Consider the following 19,868-nt stretch of genomic DNA (forward strand, 5'->3'; position numbering starts at 1 on the left):
CCCTAGAACCTGCTGCTAAAAATCTAACTGGTTGGTTCAGGACATATAAGATCAAACTCAGGCACTCCTACCTCATATGCCAGGTTGCTGCCCATTGGCTGGAGCTTCCTTAAGAGGCTGCATATGTGAGTGGGGCAGCTTCTCTCCTGGGGAAGAGGCTAGATCACATGGCAAGGTGACTGAAGAAGCTCCAGTAGAGGTTGACACCCATGGGGCTTTCTTATGGCTACCTTACCAGGGTCCAGGGTCATGTAAACAATAATAAATCTGTGGCCCTGTTTATGCCAAATAAATATCATGTGTCTTGAGTGTTCCTTGTGTGTTGATATTGCCCACCTGCCCTGCAAATGTAACAATAGCCCTGCTGGATCATACTAGCAGTCCATCTAGACAAGCATCCTATCTCATATAGTGGACAACCAGTTCCTATGGAGGACCAACAACACTTTATGGAAGTCAAAGTTTAATGAGTTACCACTAAAGTGTAAAACAGTACCGACACAGTAAGCAGTGATGGTTGGTGCATACATCAGTTGCTCTTGTTTGTGGAAAATGTCCTGTCAGGGAGAAGGGGAAATAGCACAATTAAGGGTGGACCACTTTCTAGTGAACCACCCAACATGCACCTCCAGTTCATGGGTGTGGGGTCTTTGTGTAATAGATCCAAAGTAGCCATGCATGCAGAGGTAATTCTGCAGTTTTTATATCACACCCTCCCCACTCCAAGCTGCCTTCTATGATGTCCATGAACAACTTTTCACTGGACAGCTCCCTAGTGTAGAGAGCTACAAAAGAGAAACCCATTCAATGGATGGAGAAAAGTCCATCTGGCAAGCAGAGCTTTGTCCATGGCTCTTTCATTCTTACTCAATACCAACATGTAAACACTGGCTACCAGTAATGATTTGCTTAATATTTTTTATTTATATTATTCTATTCCGAAAAACAAAGCCCTTTTCACTTCTGTGGAACATTTTGAGCTAACAAATAAAATCAGTCTTTATTCTAAACAGTTAATTAAGGTTGACCAAGTCAAGCAGAAGTAAATTAACTTGGCTGATCAATTATTTATATGAAGCAGAATAAATGCCCTTAAAGAACTTGGCCCAGTCATTTAAGGATGCGTAAATTAAACTATATACATATATATATATTTCTATTTCTATGGAGAGGACAGCAAATGCTAAAATTAGTCTCAAGCAAGGAATTACACTGCAGGATCCAATCCCACATTCTCAGTGTCTGCTAAGCATACTGTCCACCAAGGCATGCAACGGAGGTGGCAAAATTACCTTCCACCATTTAAAACATTTTCATTTTAAAATGGATCTAATTTTGATTCATATATAAGGTGGAAGCAGTTTTAACAACTTCTGTCTATTGCAGTTCATTGCATATTTTGGGCAGGCAAAAGCATGAATTACGAGAAAGTGTGTAAGTAGAAGCCTGGGCCAAAATCAGTTTAAGAGAAATTGTTGGCAGCCTCCGGACACACATCCTCACATGTGTATCTCTTCTGGTTGAAAAGACCTTATTATCTGTAGCCAGCCTTCTCACAGCTGTCTTTAGAAAGTGTATGTGTGTGTTGGGGGGGGGGGGACTTTCGGATGCACTGCCTGCATTTTCCCCCTGTAGCTTTGCTCATCTTTTCTGCAAAGACAGGGCACTGGTACAAGAATGGTGCTTTCCAGCATATGACAAAGAAAAAAAAATACTTAGTGGTTTTTTTCTTTTCCCTTTTAGTCCCATGGTCAACCAAGTATTGTCCACATCACTCATTAAGAAGTTAATCAATGATACATGTACTGTATAAATATCTTAAGAAATCTGTTTTAAAGCTATAATTATTCTTGGCTCTTTGATGTGAATAGAGCAGCCGTTCTCAACTTTTTTACTACTGAGAAACCCCTGAAATATTCTTCAGGCTTTGAGAAACCCCTGAAGTGGCAGACCAAACTGAATACGATTGGGAAGCATAGCCTGTGCATGCCTGGGCCCTCTGCCCTTCCCACAACCTCCAGGCCCATCATTGGCCATGGAGGGGGGAAGGTTGACTGGCCATGGGGGAAGGCTGACATTACCGCACATGGTCATATCTCCTGATAAGTGTTTAACAAATTTAAAAAAAAAATTAACCCACTCATTTTGGAAACCCTTCCAGACCCGTCAAGAACCCCTGGTTCATGAAACCCTCAGTTATAGAGTTAGATGAAGATCTGGGAAACCCGGGTTCAAACTCCTACTGTGCTATGATACTTTGTTGGCTGACCTTGAACCCGTCACACATTTTCAGCCTAACCTGACTCACAGGGTCGCTGCAAAAATAAAATAAGGAAGAAAGGGTGCTCTAAGTCATTTTGGATCCCAACTGGAGAGACAGGCAGGGTATAAAAGAAGCAAATAGATGTTCATATGCTGGTCTGTTGTGCACGTCTGCCTTTGCCATGGCACAGCAGCAGTAGCATTCCAATGTCCCTTTGGCATAGCAACATTTTATGGGTATTTGGGGCATATTCAAACTACTCTTTCACTATATCTTTCATTGCAGGAGATCAGGCTCCAAGTATGAGCCTCCTCAACATTTCACGGGCCTGAACTAGACAGGCTCTGATGTCTCAATCGATGCATGGGATAACAGCATTAAATTTATTCACACTTTAAACAATCCATTTTGAAATGATAATGAATCAGTTGGAGGAGCTTTTGTACAGGGGAAATACATAATTGCATCTATAATATGCATTATTTCATTTTTATGAGAAAAAAAGGGATCCATGGAAGCTCTTCTAAAAATGCTACGCAGGGTAAGAGATTATCACGATAAAGATATGTTTGCAAAGGTCTTAGAAATGAAATGGTACTATGAAAGTTGTACTGTCCAAGGGAAAGGGAAATATAAATACAGCCTGAGACATTTCATTAAATTGTGCATTCAGTTATGCCAGACTGTACTAATGTTAATGCCATTACACATTTTAGCGGGGTTTTTTTTAGTCTTTCTCTTTTTTCTTGCTCAGAGTGCCAACAATCTCATGTTGTGCAGTCCATCTACATTCTCCAGACAAACATATACAGGTCGTAGCCACAGACTTTGCCGCATGGGATCCTCTGCCAACCTGTAGAGGTCCATCAAGTTCCCCCAAACTTTGTTTTTGAGGGTCTGCAAATCCTCCCAGAACAGCATGAGGCAAAGGGGGTGGGGAGGGTCTACAGAGGAGCTGGCAAATATCTGGAAATCACATCTGCAAATAAAAATGCAGTTCCAGTGGAAGAGCTGTGTGGTTGTATACATGTCATTTCATTATTCCTCATATGCCCAAACATGTACACAGCCATGACGGTGGCACACCTCCCCACACACCTTTTTGTCAATGGTTATGGAGTCTAGGATTCTGACTTGCTTGATAAACAGACAAGTACACAACACTTAGACTCAATGTGCCTTTTAGAATAATGAACATTTCCTTCAATAAGCAATTTAGGAGTAGCAAAACATGACACACTATCATTCGCCACTAACTCTGTTTGTAATGTAATGTTTTGATGATAGGGTGCAAATGCCAACATAGTGCCAGTGTATTAACGAGAAACGTTTTTGCCAGAAGTGTAAAAAAATGCAAAAAACAAGCCAAAGGATGCATGGGAAAACCTTTGGATATACACGTGCGTGAGTTTTGTCTATGCTAACAGGCTAATTTAATGAATTTAAATGAGTCTTTGAGACTTCAAAGGCTGGAGGTCATAGAATACAGACTGACTTGATACCACTTTATGTTACCAAACACAATAATAATAATAATAATAATAATAATAATAATAATAATAATAATAATAATAATAATAATAATAATAATAATAATAGAACTAAGTTACTTGAGACCTCAGAAGCCAAGGAACAATGCCGATTTGCTGTTACACAAGGACCATCCTCTTATACAGAATTTTCATAATTATAACAGAAAGGCGTAAATTTTCTAATGCATGGCAGCTCAAAAAGTAATCAAGAGAATGAGCCTGAGGGCTATTTTAATGTATGCAAAGCTAGTGACCCACAGTAAATGGGAGGTAGGCTTCAATGAATGCAAAGTAATGCACACATACTAAAGACCTGGTCTGATGAGGGACGGCTAAAATTAACACCCAATTAATTTCCAAATTGACAAACAAATGAAACCCATAAATCTACTTTCTCATTAATTTTCTTGTGGTATAATTTAAAGCAGTAATATGAGGGCAAAAACTGAGCATTATCCATCATAAATATCAAAAAAGATAGCAGTGTAACACCATAAATTATGCATATTACCTGTTGTTAAAAATGATTAATGTATTATCAACTTTATCACACACTGTCTATGTCTAGACGTATCTGAAATCTAAAATTTCATTTAGTACTTAGGGAGAGAAGAGCTCCAGAATGGATGGCATTATCAACCGCACATTTTCCACTCTGGACCCATGACACAAAGGTAGCTTCTTAGGCTGTCCCTTGGGAGTTCCAGGGCTGGAATTGGACTTGCCCCAAGATTTGGGTCAGTGGAGGTTGAGCATATTGGAAAGGTGATGCACTAAGCATCCCAGGGGAAGTGAAACAAATCACAGAGCTCTAAGAACATCCTTAGTAACTGACCCATAGACTGGAACTAGCATCTGTTTAGCAAAGGGGCTGGTCACCTTCTGTAAGCTTCGGTGCTTATTAATGCAGGGATGGAGAGGGAAAAGTAAAACATAAAAACCATGAGGGGAACAGGAAAGAGATCTAATATAATCCTGTTTTTAAAAGGCAAAAACATTACTTTGATTACATGTAACAAGCTCACCCATCTTCTTAAATTGTTTTTTTTCAAATTTTAATTTGCCCCAAATCTCATAATCATTTAACTACTGTCCCCAATTAACCAGTGCTTGCCTGGAACTTAAGGAAATTTAATATCAAGCTCTTCCTTTTTTCCTCGTCCTTTTGTCACCCAAAACACAAATGAATGGCTACAGGACTTCTAGAAATGACTGCGGGACCTCTAGGGACACTAAGGATAGACTCACACTTGGTAAAAGACAAGGGAGTTAATGGTTAATCATCTGCTGGATTAGAAATGCAATGCGAGTGGTATTGGTAAAAGCAAGCTGGAACAGTCAACAACACCAAGCCAGAATATAAAAGTGCTTAAAACAGAGCAGCGTAAAATGATGTACATCAGGGCTAGTCAAACTGTGGCCCTCCAGATGTCCATGGTCTACAATTCCCATGAGCCCATGCCAATGTTTGCTGGCAGGGGCTCATGGGAATTGTAGTCCATGGACATCTGGAGGGCCGCAGTTTGACTACCCCTGATGTAGATAAAACAGACTGCAGGCTAGTAATGAACCCATAAGATGAGTGAAAAATATCAAACCCTTTTGTTAACAGCTTGAACAAAGAAAAATATTTTGACAAAACATCTAAAAGAGAGTGAGATAAGTGCCAGGAGAGACTCAAGGAAGAGGGCAATGCAAAACAAGGTGCCACTAATATATTCCTGGCCGACTGATGCCGGCCACCTCCCATGAGACTACGGAGGACCAGTATTGTCCCTCCCTAACACTGGGGCAACCTCGTTCAACAGAGGACGACTGGGAAGAGGAACGTTCTGCCTCCACCAAGCCCTCAACTTCCGCCTCAAACTTGATGCCAGGAATCAAGCAAGGCCTGCACCTCCTCACACAGTTCATTCCTCCAGGCAGACAGTTCAAAACTGCAAATTACAATACTTCCTTTTATGCATAGGTCACAGATGCAAGCAAGCCTAAACTCCTTCTTCCCATGCAGGCAGATCTCAACACTGCTCTGAAACCGACGCACCAAGGACCACACCTGTGGCAGGAATTCTGTTGAAAGACTCAACACAGAGACCAGTCCCCAATCCAGACCATGGATGAGGGGAATCACACAGCCCAAACTAGCTGTATGAGTGAACCATAGAGTGAGAATCAGCCACTCAAAGGAGCTTATGCTAAGCTCCTCTTCACGATGCATTATGGGATTTGAGAATATCACATCCTGCACAAGGGCTCTCTGCTCCACCAGACGCTGTATCACCAATTATGTGGAACGCCATTGGGTGGAATTCCTGGAGTAGCTTGTTTTCTGGAGCACCCATCTCTGCCTGCCTGACACAAAACCTCCATGCAGACCGAGCGTTGCAGGAGAAGTGTGTAGTAAGCCGACAACAAGTCTCCAAAAGTAATCGCGTCCCACGTGGACTTCAGATCACTCCCCCGACCAAGAGCCTCCTTTACTATGACCCATTATGCACGGGGGTTTTAGCGCACATTCGGGGTGGAATGGCGGCGACTAAAACCACCGATAACGCACGGTGTCGGCTGCAACCGGCCGCAGCTTCGGTGCATGCCGCCGAAAAAGCCACGTTTGCGAAACGCGGAAGAAAGTGCAGCTTCCGGGTGACCAGGGCGCAACCAGAAGTGACGCCCGGATCGCCGCGTGCATAATCGGTTACTCTGGGTTTTGCCGCTGTCGCGCCCCACCCCGTGCATAACCGGTGTGCGTCGCGTCTTCCCCCTCCGCGTTTTCCATGTGACCCGAAATCGCCGTTTCGGCGGCCGTGCATAATGGGCCTATGGCCTATTATGCACGGCCGCTGAAACGGTGGTATGGAGAACGAGGAGGAGGAAGAAGCGAAGCAAACCGATTATGCACGGGACAGAACACAACGGCGGCAAAACCCAGAGTATCCAATTATGCACAGGGCTACTCCGGAGCCGCTTCTGGTTGCGCCCTGGTCCCAGGAAGCTCCACATTCTTCTGCATCTCGCTAATCGGGCTTTTTCGGCAGCATAAGTTGACTCTGCACCCGGTTGCCGCCTGCAGCGTGCATAATTGGTGATTTTAGCCGCCGCCATTCCACCCCGAATGCAGACTTTCCACTCCGTGCATAATGGGCCTATGAGATGCAAAGTGTGAGCCATGCACACAACACTTCCCATCCTGACATTCCAAACAGCAGACAACAAGTTTGCACCCACATCTGTGATGCAGAAACACCGGTATACCTTCCCACTGCCCAGCAACTCATTCAAACTGTCCTCAATAACCAGTGATGTTTCTCAAGATATGTGCTTCATCCATCCTCTGAGCGTGCAAAAGAAACAACTTCTATCCCGGAGGAAGGACATCACCCCCATCACAGGGACCTCTCTGGCAATCACTGGCAGTGTGAACTGAGAATTCTTGGTCTGCTACCAGTGGGCAGTGAGGGAACGGTAGCCATGCTGCTGGCAGCTCCATAAGTCAGCCATGAAATGCATGGTACACCTTTTGGATTTGGATAACTCAGCCTTTACCAAATTTACCATGGACTGGTACATGGAAGGGACTACACAGTGACTTATGGGATGGGATGGAATAAGACAGTGCAAGGTGATTCAGCAGAGGATCTGCCTACCCTCTTAAGCCATGGAGATACATGGTGGAAATAAACAGGTAAGGGGACCATGTTAAAAGTATAGGGGCATCCACCTGGAGCATTCTAAAATAGTAATTAGAGGAGTTCATTGCAAGAGCTCCAAGTCTCTCCTTTGTGCTTGGTAATTCAAGTAATTTACAGTTTTGTGGGATTGTCTAGGTTAAGATAAAGACATGGGGAAGACTTAGATCTCATCCATTATCCTGACCCAACTGGATGCCGATATGACAGTCATTTAGAAGGAAAACCAGTCCACTGGGAGCTCCACAAACAGAATATCCAGAAATGTGGCTGGTTTGACCATCAGCTATTATTTCATTTTTCCTGGCCTGCCATGCTCCCATGACTTATCAAAGTGGACAGAAATATACAACAGCTGTGACTTTTCCCAGCTTGGAAATGTAGTAATGTGGGGGAAATTCTTCTTTTGATTGTGTCTGTCATGCAGCTGTTACAAACACTGAAGCCATGCCGGAAAAGAGGAGCAAGCCCAACTGTAATCCTATTCAACCAGACTTTCTTTGATTTGTAAATATGTATTGACAGGTAGGCAAAGTAAACAGTGTAAAGAAGTTCTACAACCTCATTATCCCTTAACTGATGCTGAACCTGAAATAGTCTAAACCACTGACACACCAAATTAATAAACCAGCCATCTGTTCAAGACCACCTCCCATCCACCCACTCATTACTCCCCGCCTATGCCAGCTCTCACAAAACAAACATGCAAAGCTACCAGCGTATCTCTGTCCACCCTTCCTTGCTCCCTCCTAATGACTTGCAACGCTAATCATTAATTGCCACACTAATTGTTAATCTGTCCCATTGGCAGAATAGGAGCTGCTTTGCTTCGGATGAGGACACATCTTTCAAAACACTTTATCATACGAAAGTGTGCGAGACTGTTTTCCATTCAGACCCTGGCACACAGAACTTAATACTTTGCAATGTGTGAAACGGCAAAAGATAGGCCACTTTTTATTATGTGCTAGCAAGGGTAAATCTCTCTTCGACATATACTTTGTACAGGAGTGGGTTAAGGATTTGCGGGGCCCTAGTAAAGTACAGTTGTAACAGGAGAAGCCAGATTGGAGGCAGAAGGGTCCTCCACAGTAGAAAGGGGTATCCCTACAAGTGTCCTTAAAGAGGGGGAAAGGGGGAGGAGAGAAGCTAGAATCCTGATCCATGGGGAAAAGGCACTGTGTGGGCCCCCTGGAAGTGAGGGGCCCATAGCACATGCTACATGTGCTACATAGATAAACCGGCCATGACTTTGTATGATCGTGTAGATTTTGAAGTGTAGCTAGAACTTTTAAAGGAAAGGCTTACTTGACATTTGCATCCTACCAGAGCATTTACTCAGACTGAAGGAGTCACACCCTCAAAGCATTACTTTCACATCACCCTACTCATCCTCAAAATATACTTCCAGGGGCATTTTGGTCTACAGCAGGAAGGGGGTGAGACAGTTGAGCTCTGCAAGTAGATATCCTTCAGTCCATGGACATGCTTCTGTGGGTACAAACCAACATTTCCCTTTCACTCTAATGCTGCTGTTTAAAAAATATTTCTCTCCCCCCCCTCCCCGAACTCTTTTCTCATATTCAGACTTCAGTTTATACCTGGGCAAATCCGGTTTGGAGCCAGTGCAAACAACTGAACAGGACAACCAAGCCTGTGATTATTTCTAACCAGAAACAGTCATGAACATAAATATTTCTGCAAGTTCTATCACCCTGTTCCCTCCCATTTGTTTCTCGGTGCAAGCTTGCACCCAAAGAGAGTTGGAATCGCACACATGGCAAAAAAAAAGAAAGGAAAAGAAAAGAAAAATCTATATGAACCAGATCCACAAATCTTGTTTTTTTAAAAAAAAAATCTCAGTTGAATAGTTAAAATACTAATCCAAAAATCTTGATAAGCCACAGTTTTAAAAAAAGAAAGAAAAATAAAAGGAAGCTCCTTTTTGCTCCCTTGACCAAGCATTCTGATTCTGAAATAAGTCAAGCTTGGTTCAATAGAGCTTGTAGACTAAACATCTCAGCCTGCAGAATTATAATCATTTCCATGGTCAAGTGGTGCTATGGCAGGCGATGGCCCTATAACAGTTTCTCATTCAGTGTTCTCCAGTGTTTGATTCAGAGAGGGGGACCAATTCATCGCAGCAGTGCGAGTCAATTAATGATTGTCTGGTTAGGCTACACACTTCAAGTGCCTTCTGATTCACCTCAAGTCCCATGACTGCTCTAGCAATCACAAGGGACAATACGTTTCAGATCTTTATAGTGCATTAGTGAATACCACCTTTCTGGACTTTGCAAAGTTTTTTGGGGTGGGGGTTGGGGTGGGGTGTGCTTGGCCAAATGATTCCCGCGATCTTTTAACCCGATCCTTAAAAAAACTACTTATGCACTTACAGATTATTTTTAAAATAATTTTTAGCAGGAATTATCTCATACCCAGTTTCTGGAGGCTGCATGAAAGAAGTTACTTCTCAAATGCTGCTTTTCTAAAAGGCTTTAAAGTCTGGTGTGAACAAGTTCCGTCAGTTAAGCATAGCTACTCTATAGCCACTATTCATTTTAATGTGGATTTGGGCAAAAGCCCCACACTTGCCCCCGCAGAAATGAAGGGAAGGATTTCCTGGGGGCCAGAGCCCATAGGCTGTCTTTAGAAACAATAAACATCTACTTTGACTGGGAAGGGCTGGGAGAAAAGAAAAACAGACAACTAATACTCTCTCCCACTCCCAACTTGTTTGCAAAACAGCACAAGAAGAATAATGACTGCCACACATGGAAAGCAGACACACAAGCTCATCACAATGCATGGGGTGGGGGGAGAGGAGATAGGGGTAACATTCCCGGCCATGATGGCAAAGAGTTTCCTTCAGCTTTCTTTTCTAAATCAAGCAAAACGCTGCCTTTTCCAACGTCACAGAGGACACGACAGCGTGTGAAAAGACACACACGTGGATTCACAAAAACATTCACACACATTCACGACAAAATCAACGTCTCAAGCACCAATCACTATACATCATTTCAAGGAAGGTCTTTTTTTTTGGGGGGGGGAGTTATTACCTTGTTCATAGCCCTATCCTTCTGTCCTAGACCTTTAAAGTCCTGCTTTGATCCACACAGAATTTTTTAGCCATCAGATGCTCTATTACTGTGCTAGTCGTCTTGCAGGAGTGCTCTCTCTCTCTCTCTCCCTTCTGAAAAAGCAAACAACTGGATAGATATCATTACACTAAGGAAATCTCCTGGAGAAAAAGAGAAAAAAAAACCAAACAATTTGCTAATCTTTGTAGCCCCTTCATCCAAAGTTGAAGATAAGAAAAACAAACCTAAGTCAGTTTCAGCCACATTCCAGGGACAAGTTCCCCTTTTCTTCTTTATCAAAACTTCGCTTCTAAAGGTTTCCCCCCCCCTCCCCTCCTTCCCCCCACAGACCTTGCAGGCTAAACTGCCTGCTGCTCACGCCTGCAAACAAAGCAATATTTGTTTAATAACTGATTGCTGCCATGGGTACAGTAAACAAGGGCCCTGGCGTTTGTGTTTATGAACAAACACATCATCTTGCAAGAGCAATTTAACATTAACCAGGTGGAATAATCAACAGATTTCATAGGTGACACTCAGGGCAGGACAACTGTAAACAGAGGAGGGAGGAGAAAGGGGCCACTCTCAGGGAATCAAGGTTGAGGCAAACAGATCACAGAGTAAACAGCTGGGGAGAGGTCACGACAAACAGACAGTCATCCTCCTGACATTTAGAGAGGCAGGAAGGTTGGATGGATGTTACAGGCATCAGCTGCTGACCACTATGAAATCCAACCGGTTGGGGACCAGAGCTAGTTGTTTATATATGACTAGGTTGATTCTAAACAACTGTGCAGTTGGCTAACGTGAACTTTAGTAGTCACCCTAACCCAGTGAGAGCAACTCTGCAATATCCCTGCAACACTTCTCCTTTTTTTTTTTTTTTGCCTGGGATTCCACAAAGGGGGCCAAGAGGAAGGGAAAAATGAAAGAGCAGAGGGTCCATTTCTGACATTATGTATACCGACAACACGCACCAGTGCATTTTGTAATTCCAAATGGGGTGTATTTTATATTTCCAAGGAGAGACAGACGAGCCTCACTGGAAACTGGTTTTCACCGTGAGCTTGTTTCAATAAAATAATAATCCTTGTCAAGTCCACTAAAAAGCCAGTTCTGTTATGTGAGAGTACCAGGACTGGCATGTAACTTTTCAACTTAAATAGGGAAGCAGAGCAGTCAATGACATTAGGACCAAAGCTTGAGGCTGCCATCAATAATGTGGCTTTAGAGAAAGCAACAGATGGCTTGGGAGTTCCAGATTCCTCATTCTGAAGTCTCAGCTTGTTGAGCAAGTCACCAGTGGACATAAATGGATGTCCCAAGGCAGTCCACAAATCCCCACTGTCCTGGAGAAAGTGTTGACTAAAAATAAGTAATTTCTAGAGTGGGCTGAAGACCATAACAGTATGCAGTCTTAAAAATGCCTGCCCACATGCCATGTTTCTCTATTTTTTAATCTGCCATTTCTCGATTTCTCTGATTATAGCCACACCCACCTAAGGTTCCAAAATGGCTTGAATTATTCCTGTGTCATCGTTCAGTAAGTGCACTGCAGGAAAAAAAAAATGATTGCAGCATCCTCCTAAGGGCCACACTTTGGGCAGTGGCAAACTTGTACTAAAGCAGGCAAGGGCTCATGGGAATGGTAGTCCATGAACATCTGGAGGACCACAGGTTGACTACCCCTGTACTAAAGGACAGGGTAGCTTGAAAGTGCAGTGCAGAAAGGGAAAAGAGGATTCCATTCATGCTTCCTCCCCATGCCTACACAACTATTTTTCTGACCTGTTACCTCCATTTGAGTGGAACAAAAGAATGACAATAGCGGTTTTAGCACAATTTAGCTTGAATCACTGTGCATCACCTTTTTCCTTCCGTAAATGTTTTAAGGTCCAGGACATGCACTTTCCTACTCTACTAACAGTGCACCCTTCTAAGCCAATTTACTCCAATGGATCTCAAAGGGCATGACTCTGCTATTATAGCCTATGACAATAAATCAGGCTTAAAAGGACCCTTCCATTCCTCTCCTCTGAGTACCAATGGACATTATGTAAATTGTCTACCTTTACCAACATGTATATTTCCATACCACTGATGACTCCTTTTGCTTTTTTTTTTTTAAGAGAAATCAATCCAGTTTTAACATTTTATTATTGTTTGGTCTTTATTTCCTGGCATGCTTCTGAGGTTTTGTGTTGTTGTTTTTTTAATCAATATGACTTCATCATCAACATCATCATCATTTCAATCAGTAGTACAACATGTGAGCAGGAACTCCAGGCTGACTCCCCATCACATTGTATCTCACCTCAGGGCACTGGCTGGAGGGCAGTTTGTTGAGCTATGGCAGCCTTTCTCAACTTTTTTACTGTTGAGAAACCCCTGAAACATTCTTCAGGCTCTGAGAAACCCCAAAAGTGGCACCATTGTGTAGAATATGCTTGGGAAACAGCCCCTCCCCTTCCCACCCCCTCCAGGCCCATTTGAGGAGGGATGAGTGGGTTTACATGACCATGTATGGTCATATCACCCAATAAATAATTAACAAATTTAATATATATATAAAATTAATTAACTCCCACTCATTCAGGAAAGCCTCCCAGGGCTGTCAAGAAACCCCAGGATTCCACAAAACCTTGTTTGAGAAAGCCTGCACTATGGGATAATGGGAAGGGGGCTTAGAGTCATTCTCAACACTGGGGATTCTGTAAGAGACGGATTTTTAATTATTTTATTGTGGGGTTTTAATCTGCCATCCACCAAACCCAGCCACTTTGGGAGTGGTGGGCAATAAATGGAAAAATAGTAATTGTAGTAGTAGTAATGGTAGTAGTAGTAGTAGCAGGAGGAGGAGGAGGAGGATACTTTTGTGTTTCAAAAGAGAGCCCAATCCTGACAACAGGGTAAATAAAAATAATATTATTGATGAATCATGATTCAATAATGAATCATAAAAGACAGACTGCTTAATGTATAATACACCTAACATGCACACCCCCTAAAAGTTGGGGGATATCACAAAAAAAACTTCATAAAGAAAGGTGACAACTGTCAAACTTCATTGGAGTGCTGAACATACTCATGCTTGATATTCAGCCCCACACCTTGAAATAACTTATTCAGAACAATACATATGTTTATATGCTTTCCTTAAATGCTGTTTTAATGTTCACATGTTTGCTCCTTGAGGGGGGGTGCTATTTTGGTGAAAACATACAAATATTTAAAATAAAAATAAATTAACTGAATTCTGCAGGAGATGACAGGAATTTTACGAGGAAAGGGAGGGAAGGTCAAATCATGAATGATACAGAATTTATATGGAAATCTTTATCTATTTATAGTCTACCTTTCTCACAGGGACTCAAGGCGGATTGCACATATTGAGTCAGAACAATTAACAAAATAGGACATGTAATAATGAATGATTTCTGATTTAATAAGTCTGGAACCATCAGACCATGTATAACCTGAGAATCTATGGCGAAGTCGAACATGAGAATCCACAGGAAACCTGGAAAAAAACTAGACTAATGAATACAACAAGGCAAACAGATACCAAGCCCCATGAAGATTCAGAAACACAGTGAAATTAAAATGAGTGGGGTAGGGACAACCCTGGGAACCTTAAAAAACATTGGTTCCTGATATTCCTAGTTACTCATGAAGGTGAGAAGGCAGAAATTGTTGCAAGATTAGAAACATACACATATACAGACCTTTTCTATGGAGAATGAGGAGATGGAAACACTCTCTTGGTATCAGGGTCATTACTCAGTTGTGAAAGAATGAAATTTAATTCTACAAGAAATATTATTACTATGCAAGTCTGCTAGTGGTCAGACCCCTTATCGCTTACAGGAGCAGTCTGTCCATGAATATCCTTCATCAACATTGTATGCACCTCTCTATTATATTGTTCTGCAATTGTACCTTGGTGCTAGAAATATATAAATGTGTGGCAGTTTTGCCAAAGACTCATCAGCAATGCCTGCATTCACTCACCGAGACATGCAGAGTTTATCTAAGGGCACAAGCTTCTATGGTGCAAACCTTACTGCCCTAATATCAAATTTTCACCTTTCATAGTTAGTGGGTGCCTTATGCTTCAGATGACATTTCCCCAGGTAACTATCACTTCTAGAAAACTAGGAACCAAGTCTTGAAAGATAAATCTGCAGACTTCTTGTTGCACTTTATGCATATTCTTGAATCTTCTCAACATCCATGGTGTGGGAGATTATTTATCTCAGGATTTGTTCGCCATCCTCCCAAGCATTAAATGACAATTCATCAAACGGACTGAATTCACATAGTATAAATTCAAAATATGAAGTCCAGGGCCATAATGTAATATTGTGCAAAGCACTTGGTCTCTCAGCATTAAGACACCTTCACATTGCAACTGAACTGCCTTTGCTACAATTCTTTTCCAACACATAAAATCACAGTTTATTCAGTGCAAAGTACGTACTATATGCTAAAAAAACTACAAGCATATCATTCAAATGTTTTATTGGTCAAATAGATGGATGCTTTTATTAGATCAACCTTTTTTGTAATGGAGTGCCACTGATGACCCAGTGTTATCCTCATTCCCTACTATTAATCATATCCCTAAGAGCTCATTTTGCTTTAAAATCTTAAGAAATTGCCATAATTTAAAGACATGGTGTCTACATAATGGGAAATGCTTCATAGCTTATATCACTTATTAAAGTCATACCTTTACGACAATGCTGACCATAGTGTTCAGGTATTGGAAAGCTGAATAAAATATTTCAGTACAGAGAAACTATGTGTAAACCTGGCTGTTCACAGCACTTTAAGAGTTTCAGCACTTTAGGAAATTCCAAATTAAAAGCTGCACAGTTTATATAGGTTAAGACTACAAAAACATTCTTTGCGTAAATGTAAAAGGACACCGATCTTTAATAGTCCCCCTAGTGTAGATTTTAAACATATTCCATGGAGATATTCCTTTCTGGAAATTACTGTACATTGCTTAAAGCATCTCATGTCAACAGAGGAAAACTAAGGATATTTCCCGATTAAGGATGACTCTTGCCACAGTCAGCTGCAGAATGTATCTAAAACAGTTTAAACGAATATATACTTATTATTAAACTAATAAAACTTGTTATTATGATAAGGTGACCAGATTGTCCCACATTTGGAGGGACATCTGGGGGTACCTGGCAAATTGTACTTATGTTGAAATTTAAAAAATATATATTACAACACTATTTTTGCGTTCTATGAAACTTTTTGTTGCTCTATAGACCAAATTTTTAATCAAGAACCCCCCCCCCCCCCGGTCAATGATGTCCCGCTTTACCAATGTTAAAATCTGGTCACCTTAAATTATGAAGATGCATATGATAAAGTGTTTTGACGATGCTGACCGCTGAAAAAGGGAAAACACACATAAGAAAATTCCTTCAAAATATAAAATCAGAGTCCAGTAGCATCTTTAAGACCAACAAAGATTTATTCAAGGTGTGAGCTTTCGAGTGCAAGCACTCTTCCTGAGACTTCCTCATGCACTCAAAAACTCACACCTTTAATAAATCTTTGTTGGTCTTAAAGGTGCTACTGGACTCTGATTTTATTGTGCTAATTTAGCCCAACACGGCTACTCATTTGAATCTATCCTTCAAAATATAAAAGCAAAAGTATTGGAAGGCACAATTCCAATTTTTAAACATAAAGTAAAAAGTATTTTTCAACCTCTTATGATGGAAAATGTGCTGTCATTATATACCAAGTACAAAACGGTGTTCATTTTTCAGCTATCAAGACATTAGTACCTACTAACCTTACGAATGCTATGTGTAAATCACATTTGATTTGGAGTGTCTCAATAAGAACAGAGGAGAAACATTAACTTTCTAGGTTGTTGCTAAGGATTAGCTCTTGTTTACAACTCTTTATTTATAGACCCTTTTAAAAAAGTCAAATGAAGGGCAAAGATGAATACAGCTGAACAAATGCAGCCTTGATTTAGACAAGTTAGATCTTGCTATCTTTTGTTCCAAAAAGAAACATTTCCTTTCAAGGTGAATAAGAATGGAAGCTAAGCTATTAATGTGCTTTAGAATGTTATATCCAGGACCATTTGTCTGCAATCTGAGAAGAAATTACACAAATGGATTTCTGACACCCTAAATTCTAGCCCAAGATCCCAAATATGACAAGAGTGCAAACAGATAGCTTTTGTGAGCGGTGCAAGACAGCTTAGGAGGCCAATAATGGAATACAGAACCTTTCACCTGTATGTTACTTCTGCAAATCCAGTTCGCTCCTTAGTGACCAAAAGTTATTACAGCCTGAGGGTTTATCAACAGCCTATGTGAAAGGCAGTTGGCAGGCTGAAACTAGCTCATCATAGGTAAGGGTGTCTATGTAACAACTGCTGCAACCTGGTTAACAGTTCAAGTAGCAGCTTCTACACTACAAGGCTTGATCCATTGTCACTGAAGTTCAGCCACAGGTACCTGCTTTAGCTTCACTCTCTTGTATGATAGACAAGAATAACAAATTGCAAAAAAAAAAAAAAGTGGGTTGCTGGTTTTTTTTTTTTTTGCAGAAGCAGATCTTTGACCCCATTCTGTACCCTTCTTCTTGCACAGTGACCCAACATTTTCAGTGTTAGAAGTCTGTTTCTATTTTGCTTCCCCCCTTTCTTTCTCTACCCTAAGCAATTCTAGGCAATAATCTAATTATTCAGAAGTCAGATACATTGTTTATCATGAAATTGTCACATCATAATCACAGAAATGTGTGCAGTTCCACTGTCAGAGAAAACAAAAGATGTTCCTATTTGACCGATTATGCATGGGGCAGCAAGGCCGGGCTGGCACTGAGAGGGCAGCGGGGCGAATCCCTGTATATGCACAATGTCGCTGCCATCCCGTCTTCCTCCCGGCCTGAATCAGGACCTTGGATGGCCCATGGCAAGAAAACTCAGATTCTTCCACGTTCCGGTTTGCTGCAGAGGTCAGCAGAGGCCCAGCTGGGGCAGGCCCATGTGTAAGGACACAAAACGCCCTGTTTGGCTTTGCAGGGTTGCAGAGCCGAACAGGGCATGTCTACACCTCCACGATGGCGGCCTGAAACTAGCTCATCATAGGGATAGCATGCTGCTATCCCACAAACCTGCGGTGGGATCTCCGTGCCCCCCCCACCCCCCGCCCTCAGGCACAGTGGACATTTTCTGCCACGGAGTTGTGCAGCTTGGGAAATTACTGTAGATTTCAGGGTGGAAGGGAGTTCAATGAGGATACAATGCCATGGAGTCGATGTTGCCAATCTTCTTGGGAATGGATCGCTGTATCTGGATACTGGTTGGAATTCCATGAAACCTTCAGGCTCCAACTGAAAGTTAGCAACTGAAAACTAATCTCTTTCTTCTTTTTCCTTAACTGAATCTCAGTTTCTCTCAACATTATATTGAGTCATCAAGCTGGGATGTATTTTTATTTGAGGCCAGGAAGGTAGAGACTAGAAGGAGAAGAATTGGTACTTATAGACCACAAGGAGTCTCAAAGCAGCTTACAATCGCCTTCCTTTTCCTCTCCTCTCCCCAGAACAGACACCCTCTGTGGTGGGTGAGGCTGAGAGAGCCCTGATATTACTGCTCCATCAGAACAGTTTTATCAGTGCCGTGGTGAGCCCAAGGTCACCCAGCTCGTTGCATGTGAAGGAGCGAGGAACCAAACCTGGCTCGCCAGATTAGAAGGTGACGCTCCTAACCACTACACCAAGCTAAAGATGGTGCTTTTATGAGATAGCAGGGACCCAGAGGGTCTGCATCAACCTTGTTCTCTGCCCCCACCTCCATGGTCCTAACCAAGGGAAAGACCTCATGTGCTGAGTTGTTGTTGTTAGGTCCAAAGTCGTGTCTGACCCATCACGACCCCATGGACAATGATCCTCCAGGCTTTCCTGTCCTCTACCATTCTCTGGAGTCCATTTAAGTTTGCAGCAATTGCTTCAGTGACTCCATCCAGCCGCCTCATTCTCTGTCATCCCCCTCTTCTTTCGCCCTCAATCGCTCCCAGCATTATGCTCTTCTCCAGGGAGTCCTTCCTTCTCATGAGGTGGCCAAAGTATTTGAGTTTCATCTTCAGGATCTGGCCTTCTAAGGAGCAGTCAGGGCTGATCTCCTCTAGGACTGACCGGTTTGTTCGCCTTACAGTCCAAGGGACTCGCAAGAGTCTTTTCCAACACCAGAGTTCAAAAGCCTCAATTCTCTTTGGAGAAAACTCTATGGACAGCTCCAAAAGGCATGTGCTGAGAGTTATCAATTCAATCCTTTTCTTATACTCTTCCCAAGTTTCTGCTCCACAGCCTAGAAAGAACCTGGAGCCTCTTTGTGGCCAGCATTTCTGATCCTTATATGGGCCATTTAATCATGTACAGGCCCAGTGGCCTCTTCTGACCTTGGGAGACTCTATAAAGCCCTAGGTGTGCCCAAACATCTCCCCAAATCCTAGCAATAGACTTCTGGGGAATGGGGCTTCTGCAGACTGGAATCTTATTTTCTTCCATCTCTGCTGTTTTTTCCCAACACTGTCAATTGCTTTTTAAGTTAAAATCTTAAATGCTTTCTTAAGTGTATAGCTATATTTGAATCCAAAAGCACTTTAGAGACCAACAAGATGTTTTGTGGTATAAGCTTTAAGAGTCAAAGCTCCCTTTGTCAAATACAAGTCAGGATGGAGATCTCTGAGTCTTTATATCCCAGTCAGAAAGTGGGAAGACTCAGATTTCCACTCTGATTTGTATCCGACAGAGGGAGCTTTGACTATCAAATGCTCTTACCCCACCCCCCCAAATCTTGTTGGCCTCTAAAGTTCTACTGCAGGCCAACACAGCTATGCTCTTAAACTATCATAAATGTGGGTTTTGCTCACAGTCACATTGTATCATGTGTTTTGTATTCTTAACAACAGATTGTTACACTATGAGATTGGACACAAAATGCCAAGAAAATGCAAGTATTAAGAGAATATATAATAAGTCACTTAATTTCCCCCCATATATTAGTACAGTTGCCAACCTTCAAATGGTGCCTGAAGATCACTTGGAATAACAACTGATCTTCAGACAATAAATCAGTTCCTCTGGAGGAATGGCTTAAAGTTAGGCCATCTTGGAATCTCCCTCCCTTCCTCCTTCAACAGAGTAACAGAGAACATGTAAATAGAGGAAAAGGTTAAAACTTAAAAGAAACAGTTGTACTGACAGAACAACATGGATCACTTTTCAGAATGACAAACTGCAATTTTGAACT

General features: G+C 42.0%; 1 protein-coding gene across 19 annotated transcripts in view; it reads right to left on the reverse strand.

The window, feature by feature from the left end:
- The window catches only part of FOXP1 (forkhead box P1), a 613,965-nt gene that overhangs the window by 263,681 nt on the left and 330,416 nt on the right, over positions 1-19,868 (reverse strand). The window contains exon 1 of one of the 19 annotated variants that reach the window (XM_077325170.1): positions 10,810-10,827. The exons of 17 other annotated variants lie outside the window; for them this stretch is intronic. The gene's annotated coding sequence lies outside the window, so the exon portion shown is untranslated. Of the gene's footprint in view, positions 1-10,543; positions 10,686-10,809; positions 10,828-19,868 lie in introns of those variants that run through there. One more of the 19 variants, XM_077325168.1, reaches the window with a different exon arrangement.

Source organism: Paroedura picta, chromosome 3, assembly GCF_049243985.1.
Source record: "Paroedura picta isolate Pp20150507F chromosome 3, Ppicta_v3.0, whole genome shotgun sequence".
In the NCBI taxonomy this organism is placed as follows: Eukaryota; Metazoa; Chordata; class Lepidosauria; order Squamata; family Gekkonidae; genus Paroedura; species Paroedura picta.